The 9,505-nt window shown below is 44.0% G+C and overlaps 1 pseudogene; it reads right to left on the bottom strand.

Annotated features, from left to right (window-relative positions):
* Positions 1-6,658: 6,658 nt before the first annotated feature.
* LOC129009502 (large ribosomal subunit protein uL13-like) lies at positions 6,659-7,743 on the bottom strand (annotated as a pseudogene).
* Between the last annotated feature and the right edge of the window lie 1,762 nt (positions 7,744-9,505).

Genomic DNA, 9,505 nt, shown 5'->3' on the forward strand with positions numbered 1-9,505 from the left:
CCTTATTCCTCATCTGACCCAGAACACATGACATAATTTGAGTGATTATTTCTTAATTCCCATAAGAATGGCAAATTGGCTGGGCACAGTGGCTCACATTTGTAATCCCATCACTTTGGGAGGCTGAGGCGGGCAGATCACTTGAGGCCAGGAGTTCGAGACCAGCCTGGCCAACATGGCAAAACCCTGTCTCTACTAAAAATACAAAAATTGGCCAGGTGTGGTGGTAGGCGCCTGTAATCCCAGCTACCCGGGAGGCTGAAGCAAGAAAATCCCTTGAACCCAGGAGGTGGAGGCTGCAGTGAGATGAGATCGTGCCACTGCACTCCAGCCTGGGTGACAGAGCAAGACCCTGTCTCAAAAAAAAAAAAAAAAAAAAAGGCAAATCTAGAATCCAGAAGGATGGCACTGATCTAGATGCATGGAGGGTGAAGTTGATCAATTCCATGCAATAGATGACATAGGGCACTGGGGCTTAGAATCCAGATTTTAAAAGGCCTGCTGTAAAGATATCTGTTTGATAAAAAATCATAATACCAGAAAACCAGAATCAGCAACTAAAATTTAAAATAAAAATAGAGATCTCACCCAGGGGACTTTCAAGCTTCACTGAGGCAATGTGGTATGATTCTGGAGTGGAGTGAAAGCCCTTCCTGACCCAGATATCCTGTCATTAGTGTTCACAGCCAACGCGCTGTCAGTTGTACCTACCTGGCTTGCAGCGCTGGGCTCTGCCCCCCGGCCTCTGTTATGGGGACCCTATCATCCCCATTGCTGGCAGCGAGCCCAGCGCTATAACAGCATCTCCTGCCATCAGCCTGCCCTTCGGAATGCTGGACGGCAACTCCAGGGCTTCTCGGTGATGCTGGGCCCTCCTCACCAGGCCATGCCTTAACACGCCAGTAAACGGAGTATGCTCTGGGCCCTCCCAGGGAACACTGTGGAGGGTGGGTTTTCTGGCCTCTATAGTCTAACCAGTTTGGCATGCCCACTGCTGTGGACATTCTGATTCCTTCCTTCGCCATTTGCTGTGGCAGTTCTTCCAATTCTACCTCACTGAACGTGGGTCAATACTTTTCCAGGCCTCTAAGAGGCGACCTCTTAGAGGGTGTAATGGAGTAGTATGTTGGCGCCATCTCCTGGGGTCCTCGTCAGGGTGTAAATTCCGTGCCGTAAAAGAAAGTTCTCCCTTTTCCAATTTGTATTTTGTTTCCTTTGGTTCAGCACCCTCAGGATCCAGTCCTGTACATATTCCCCCAGTTCCTGATGGTTCACATTGACCAGGCCTACAACGACTTTTTTTTCTTAGCAGGTTTCTTTTTTTTCTTAGCAGGCCCAGCACTTCTGTGGCTGGGTTATGTTGTAACTTGCCCTTAGCTTCGGGTCTGTTGGCCAAGAAGGGAGGTAGAGCTGAATCCTGAGCAGAGCACAAGTTTTCTTGCAAGACAGGATCCTCCGCATGATCTTCACATAAGCCGGAGGCTCTAGCCTTTAACAGAGAGGAGTGGATCACTTCTGAAGGCCCTCTTCCCCACTTATTACCGGCAGCCTTGCACTCACAGGAATGCCTTTCTTCACAGGCTTCCATTCCAAAGATCTTATTATCGAAACCACAAATATGTCGCATACCAACGTCTGAGCCCTTTTAATTACTGTCATTGCTGCCTCCCTAACACCACCTGAATTATTTTCTTTGCACTGTTAGGACAACCTCACTTCATGGCTGTAATTATCATCAACAAAAACAACCCCTTCCTAATCAATTCAATCAAACGCCTAACAATTGGTAGTATTTTTGCTGGATTTTTCATCTCCAACAATATTATTCCAATATCAGTTCCCTAAATGACTATGCTCCTTCACCTAAAACTCACAACCCTCAGCGTAACTATTTTAGGCTTCTCACTAGCAATAGAACTTAACCTTATAACTAACAATCTCAAACTCAAGCACCTATCACAAATATTTAATTTCTCCAACATATTAGGATTTTACCCAATCACAATACACCACACAACACCACACTCAAATTTACATGCAAGTCAAAACCTAACCTCTCTTCTACTAGACCTGATTTGATTAGAAAAATCAACACCAAAAAATACAGTCCAGGTTCAAATGATAGCTTCCACCATTGTATCTAACAAGAAAGATCTAATTATGCTCTACTTTTTCTCCTTCCTTATCCCATCTCTCCTAACTCTATTCTTAATTATTTAACCCTATTCCCTCACATAATCTCAATCGCAATAAAGATACTAACAGAGATCAACCAGCAACCACCACCCACCAACATCCATAACTGCACAAGGCAGCTACATCCATAGAATCCTCACGAAGTAATTCTATTTACCCAACCTCAAAAGTCACCCAGTTTTCCATATTTTAAAAATCAGTTACAATTCCCACCTCATAATAATCAATTAATCACATAATTATCACCAACTCTAACAGCAACCCTAATAGTAAGGCATCCCAAATAACAACACTGATCCTCAGGTCTCAGGATACTCCTCAGTAGCCATCACCATTGTATAACCAAAAACAACCATTATTCCCCCTAAATAAAATTTTAAAACTATTAAACCAGGCCAGGCACGTGGCTCACGCCTGTAATCCTAGCACTTTGGGAGGCCGAGACGGGTGGATCATGAGGTCAGGAGTTCGAGACCAGCCTGACCAACATGGTGAAACCCCGTCTCTACTAAAAATACAAAGATTAGCCAGGCGTGATGGCACATGCCTGTAATCCCAGTTACTCGGGAGACTGAGGCTAGAAAATCGCTTGAACCCAGAGGGCAGAGGTTGCAGTGAGCCGAGATCATGCCACTGTACTCCAGCCTGGGCAACAGAGCAAGACTCCATCTCAAACAAAACAAAACAAAAAAACTATTAAACCTACAAAAGCCCCACCAAAATTTAACACAGTACTGCAACCCACACCTCCACTAATAATTAATCCCAAGCCTCCATAAATAGGAGAAGACTTTGAAGAAAATCCCATAAAGCCTATAATAAGAATAATACTTAATAAGAATACAGTGTATGTCGTAATTCTTACATGGGATATAACCATAACTAATGACATCAAAAATCATCATTGTGCTTCAATTCTAAGAACTCTAATGACTAACATCCGAAAAACACATTCTCTATTATTAACCACTGTTTATTGAGCCACCTGCACAATCAAACATCTTGGCATGGTAAAAATCTCAGCTCGCTTCTAGGTATCTGCCTGGTCCTTCAAATCATCACAGGGTTTTCTTAGCTATACACACGTCAGATACTCTAACCGCCTTCTCCTCAGTCACTCACTTCTGCTGAGAGGTAAATTATTGCTGAATTATAATTATGCTACATGCTAATGGGGCTTCGATAGTCTTCATCTGCCTGTTTTTACATGTAGGCCGAGGCTTATACTACGGGTCATTTACTTTCCTAGAAACTTGGAATATTGGCAGTATTCTTCTATTTGCAGTTATAGCAACAGCATTAATAGGCTCCATACTTTCATGAAGCCAAATATCATTCTGAGGTGCAACAGTAATTACAAATCTGCTATTAGCCATCCCATATATTGGAACTGACCTTGTACAGTGAATCTGAGGTGGATTCTCATTGGATAAAGCCACTTTTACATAATTCTTCACTTTTCATTTCATCTTACCTTTCATTATTACAGCCCCAGTAGCCATTCACCTCTTATTCCTACATGAAACGGGATCTATTTAACCCCTCAGGAATTTCATCAGATTCTGGCAAAATCCCTTTTCACCCTTATTACACAATTAAAGATATTCTAGGCTTAATTCTACTTCTCTTGCTCTTATCAATTCTGCTGACCTCCTAAGAGACCCTCACAACTACACCCCAGCAAACCCCCTCAGCACTCCACCCCAGCAAACCCCCTCAGCACTCCACCCCACATCAAACAGGAGTGGTACTCTTTATTCACCTACGCAATTCTACAGTCCATCCCAAACAAGCTAGGGTTTTCTTGCAAGACAGGATCCTCCATATGACCTTCAAATAAGCCAGAGGCTCTAGCCTTTAACAGAGAGGAGTGGGTCACTTCTGCAGGCCCACAGGTCCAGTGGAACCTGATGATTCAAGATTTTTTAGTGCTTGGACCCAAGTATCCCCATCCAAAGTCTCAGAATCTTACTGCTTCCAAATCAGCACCCTGACCTACATATAGCAGAACTGGCTGGAGTTGAGAATTAAGAATTCAACAATTTCTGGAACTTTGCTATTCATATAAGTCCTTAGCTGTACTGCCCTTAGGCAACCAGAGATGAGATTCTATTTATATACAGCCAAATTCTGGCTTCACACTTCCCCTCACATGATTAAGTAACCAACCCAGGCAGTCATTGTCTTTCTCCAGTGCATGGATAGCCTCCAACAACAGTCATCTAATTCCAAAATTCTTGTATTTACTTAATTTCCCCTGAAACTCTCAACCTCCTATATGTGACACTTGCCAGCCTATCCCCTTCTACCAGTTTCGTGTCCCAGTTTGCCACCTGTAAACATGTGAACACTGGCACTGGCATGGATGCCTGGGGCAACTAGCGCTCCACCTATGATGGGGGCTAGTGCTCTACCAGTGATGGGGGGGCCTTATTACAGCCAGCCAGGTGCAGCAACAACATCCTATTTTAGAGTCAGTTCCTAGGACCACATCCAGTACCAGCTGTCACAGGTGGAGTTCACTGGGAAACACACTCTGAGACACTGAGATTTCTATACAGAAGTTATTGGAGAGTAATCACAGAAATAGCACCTGTAAGCGTTGAAAGACAAAGAATTTGGCAGATAGAAAAGTCGAGCTGAGCCTCAGTGGGTCCATGGGGAGCTCTGGATCTGGGATGGCCCTTCTGAGATATTGCAAACTGAGGCATGGTGGACAAGTCTTGGTACCTCACAGGAACCAGTCATTGGATGTGCACGGTCCCTAGGGAGGGAGCTTAATCTTGGGCAGTTCTTTCTTTGGCTAAAAGCAACACTGGGAAAGCAGCACAGGTGAAAGGTGCCAGGCAGCGGCTCCCCCAGCTGCTGGAGAATGAGCAGTGCCTCAGTCCTGGAGGGGAATCCGGGCAGCATCCACAGCATCCACAATGCCCTGCAGCACTGGGAGCAGCACTCACCTTTCTGAGAATGTTTCCTGACCTGCAAAATAAGGGAACACAGTTGGTTCTTGAGCAGTGTGGCGGCTAGGGGGCACTCCCAAAAAACCTAAGAACCTATTGTTGACCAGAAGCCTTCCCACAGAAACAGTCTATTAACACATATTTTGTATGTGGTGTGTATTATATCCTGTATCTTTACAATAAAGTAAGCTAGAGAAAAGGAAATTATAAGGAAGAAAATACATATTTACACTGGGCACGGTGGCTCACGTCTGTAATCCCAGCACTTTGGGAGGCCAAGGCGGGTGGATCGCCTGAGGTCAGGAGTTCGAGACCAGCCTGGCCAACATGGTGAAACCCCATCTCTACTAAACATGCAAAAATTAGCCAGGTGTGGTAGACGCCTGTAATCCCAGCTACTCGGGAGGCTGAGGCAGGAGAATAGCTTGAACCCGGGAAGCAGGAGTTGCAATGAGTTGAGATCACAGCACTGCACTCCAGCCTGGGCAACAGAGATTCTGTCTAAAAAAAAAAAATAGAAAAAAATAGAAAATATATATTTACTATTCATTACATGGAAGTAGATCATCATAAAGGTCTTCATCTTCATCATCTTCACATTGAGTAGGCTGAGGAGGAGGAAGAGGAAGAGGAGGAATTGGTCTTGCCATCTCGGGGTAGTAGAGGTGGAAGATGGGGAGGAGGTGGAAGGGGAGGCAGGAGAGGCAGGCACACTCAGGGTAACATTTGTTGGAAAAAATCCACACAGCCTAGGCAACAATGCAAACCTCTCTATAAAAGACAGAAAAATTAGCTGGGTGCGGTGGTGTGCACCTGTAGTCCCAGCTACAGGAGAGGTTGAGGCAGGAGGATCACTTCAGCCCGGAAGGTCAAGGCTGCAGTAAGCCATGATCACGCCACTGCACGCCAGCCAAGGTGACAAAGGGAGATCCTGTCTCAAAAAAAGAAAAGAGAAAAAATCCGTGTAAAAGTAGACCCACACAGTTCAAACTCATGCTTTTCAAGAGTCGACTGAAATAGCTACCTCAAAGATGTCCAAAAAAGCAAATGCAAAAACAAATGCAAGCAATTTGTGAACTGTTAACAAGGTTATTCTTTTCATCCTAAAGTCTGAAGCAATCTCATCACCATCTTTCTATTACGCCCCACACCCACTTCTCGTCTCAAGAAGAGTCAGTATTTTACTTTTCTACCAGGATTTAGCTTTACTGTCCACTTCACTGCTTCTCCAAAAAGTTGCAGTGATGATGTTGAGAAGTGAGTAATTCATTAGGTATAGCTTTATTTTTCACCATAAATTAATTTCTAAAATAGGCTCTATAATAACCAAAAATCTTCTAGTCTATAATCGGGGGCTCTATAAAACATAAAATTACAGGATTTATAGTTCTTTAAAATGGAAAACCGCTCTCAAAAAATGTTACTAGTTCAAAGGAGATTCATAAATGAATCATGTAATTTTAAACAATTCTCACTAGATGGAGCTAGTTACAAATAAATACTTTTTAAATATTTTTCTTCTTTCTTTTCTTTTTTTTATTTTTATTTTTATTTTTGAGGAATTAACAGTCTGTATTGGGCTAAGACCAGGAGTCCGTGGGTCTTGAGGACCTCTGTGTATTTGTCAATTTTCTTCTCCACGTTCTTCTCGGCCTGTTTCCGTAGCCTCTTGAGCTGTTTCTTCTTCCAGTAGTGGATCTTGGCTTTCTCTTTCCTCTTCTCCTCCAGGGTGGCTGTCACTGCCTGGTACTTCCAGCCAACCTCGTGAGCCAGGCGCCCCAGATAGGCAAACTTTCTTGTAGGCTTCAGACGCACAACCCTGAGGGCAGCAGGAACCACCATCCGCTTTTTCTTGTCGTAGGGCGATGGGATGCCGTCAAACACCTTGAGGCGTCCAGAGCGGCCTGGCCTCGCTTGGTCTTGTGGGTCAGCATACCTCGCACGGTCCGCCAGAAGATGCGGCTGGGGGTCAGCATACCTCGCACGGTCCGCCAGAAGATGCGGCTGGGGGTCAGCATACCTCGCACGGTCCGCCAGAAGATGCGGCTGGGGGTCAGCATACCTCGCACGGTCCGCCAGAAGATGCGGCTGGGGGTCAGCATACCTCGCACGGTCCGCCAGAAGATGCGGCTGGGGGTCAGCATACCTCGCACGGTCCGCCAGAAGATGCGGCTGGGGGTCAGCATACCTCGCACGGTCCGCCAGAAGATGCGGCTGGGGGTCAGCATACCTCGCACGGTCCGCCAGAAGATGCGGCTGGGGGTCAGCATACCTCGCACGGTCCGCCAGAAGATGCGGCTGTGGGTCAGCATACCTCGCACGGTCTGCCAGAAGATGCGGCCGGGGGCCCGGAAGTGGTAGGAGCCTCGGGAAGGGTTGGTGTTCATCCGCTTGCGGAGGAAAGCCAGGTACTTCAACTTGTTTCTGTAGAAATTGCCAGAAACGTTGTTGCCTTCGCAGCGTACGACCACCACCTTCCGGCCCAGCAGTACCTGTTTAGCCACGATGGCCGCCAGGCGGCCCAGGAGATGGCCTCGACCATCAAACACCAGGACCTGCACCTCCGCCATCTTCGGCAGCCGCTTGGGAAAGGCTTTTCTTCTTTTTAATACAGGAGTATTTTAATTCCTTGTAAGGAAAATTTCCTGGATAATTCCATGTATTTTAATAATCACAGAGATAGTCTTATTCTTATTCATTACCAAAAATAAAGACTTCAGTAACAATTTATACTCCATAGAGTATACGATCTCATCTATTTTGACAAAAAAAAAAAAAAAGGCAGAAAGATAAAACACAAATTCTGAGGCAGAAATTAAGAAAATATAACATTCTTATTTTTTATTTAATTTATTGTTTGTTCCGCTGTTTGAATGTTTATCTTCCAAGAGCCTACAGAAGTGAGGGAAAGTATCTGCAGGCTGATTTTAAATAACACGAGACAGAGATTAAACATTAAATATAAAAAAAAAACTTTTAGCTTACTTATTAAACTAGGAAGAATTTTCCTTAAACACATCACTCAAATTGGTCTGCAATGCATCAATAAATGGAGAACATAGATCTCACCTAGGAAATATTTTAAACATTGTGGACACTACAAAAAAGCTCATCAGAATATAAAAATTTTCAAGTCACAATCCCCTAAGCAGACTTTAAAAACAAGTTAGCGTTTAACCTGAAATCAGAAGTGCAAACTCTGTAAAAATAAAAATATTGCCATTGTTCTCAGTAATCTATGAATAAATCCTACGACTCCTTAAAGTCTTTTCAATAAAATGAACCATGATCTCCCGACAAACTCCTTGCTTAAATGGCAGGTAACTTTTGAAGCTGGACTTCTCAATCTGTCAAGAGAAGCGAGCTGCATCGGCAGCATTGCTCGCTTTTGAAAATCACCTTCTGAACAGAAGGTCCAGCAAAGACCTTCAATGCAACACTCCCTGTATATGTGCAAGTCTGCATGAGACGTCCTCCTGCAGGTGCAACTCCCCGCCAATGAACCAGAAACAGATGAAAGACAAGAGGGGAAAGTCGAGGTCAAATGTTTCAGTTTACCCATGCTATCCCAAATAAAATGCCAAGGGCTTTTGGAATAAAATGGGCAATATGCAAAGATGAGGTGACCAGATGTCAATAATGCTGGGAATTTAAAATGCATGTACCACACATAAACACAGAATTCTTTAAATGCAGCTGCAGGAAGTTCCGTTTGGGGGTCATCCTCTTTGGAACTCCCTTCTGGGCAGTACTGCTTGTCATTTCTATCATCTGATACATCTATACTTCCAAATAATCCTAACTGATACTCAAAGTGATGCCTTGACACCCTCTGAGGTTCTACAGGTTCTTCCAAATCAAAGAGAGGTCACATCATGCATAGTATCATTTGGGGGTTAGCATACATTTTGTAATAATTATGTTAAAATTGGTAATCCATTTTGGGGTTCAATGATAGCTCTATTAATTATATTGTCTTGTTAACTGAAATATTCCACTCTGTCAATGGGATTAATGATTGGAGATTATGATACAACCAAAACCAAAGCTGGGCAATGGGCTCTTGGAATGGAATCACCCATTATGAACTATCCATCTGACCAACTCTTTAACTTTCTTCCTAAACGTCAGATCACCAGGGCGTTTCAGTGCAGCCTGCACAATTCAGAGAGTAGGGTCCAGATTAAAGACCTTACATTTTTGTAGAATTCAGAATCATTTTTCACTCAGCAAGCCCTATATTTGCTCACTCTCTTCTACATGTAATTGTTCAACTTTGGTTGACTGTTGAGTCCTCATGGAAGAATTCCCATTCTGCCACTGAGCCTCTCCTTTAGGGACTTGAAAAT

Source organism: Pongo pygmaeus, chromosome 10 (assembly GCF_028885625.2).
Source record: "Pongo pygmaeus isolate AG05252 chromosome 10, NHGRI_mPonPyg2-v2.0_pri, whole genome shotgun sequence".
Taxonomy (NCBI): domain Eukaryota; kingdom Metazoa; phylum Chordata; class Mammalia; order Primates; family Hominidae; genus Pongo; species Pongo pygmaeus.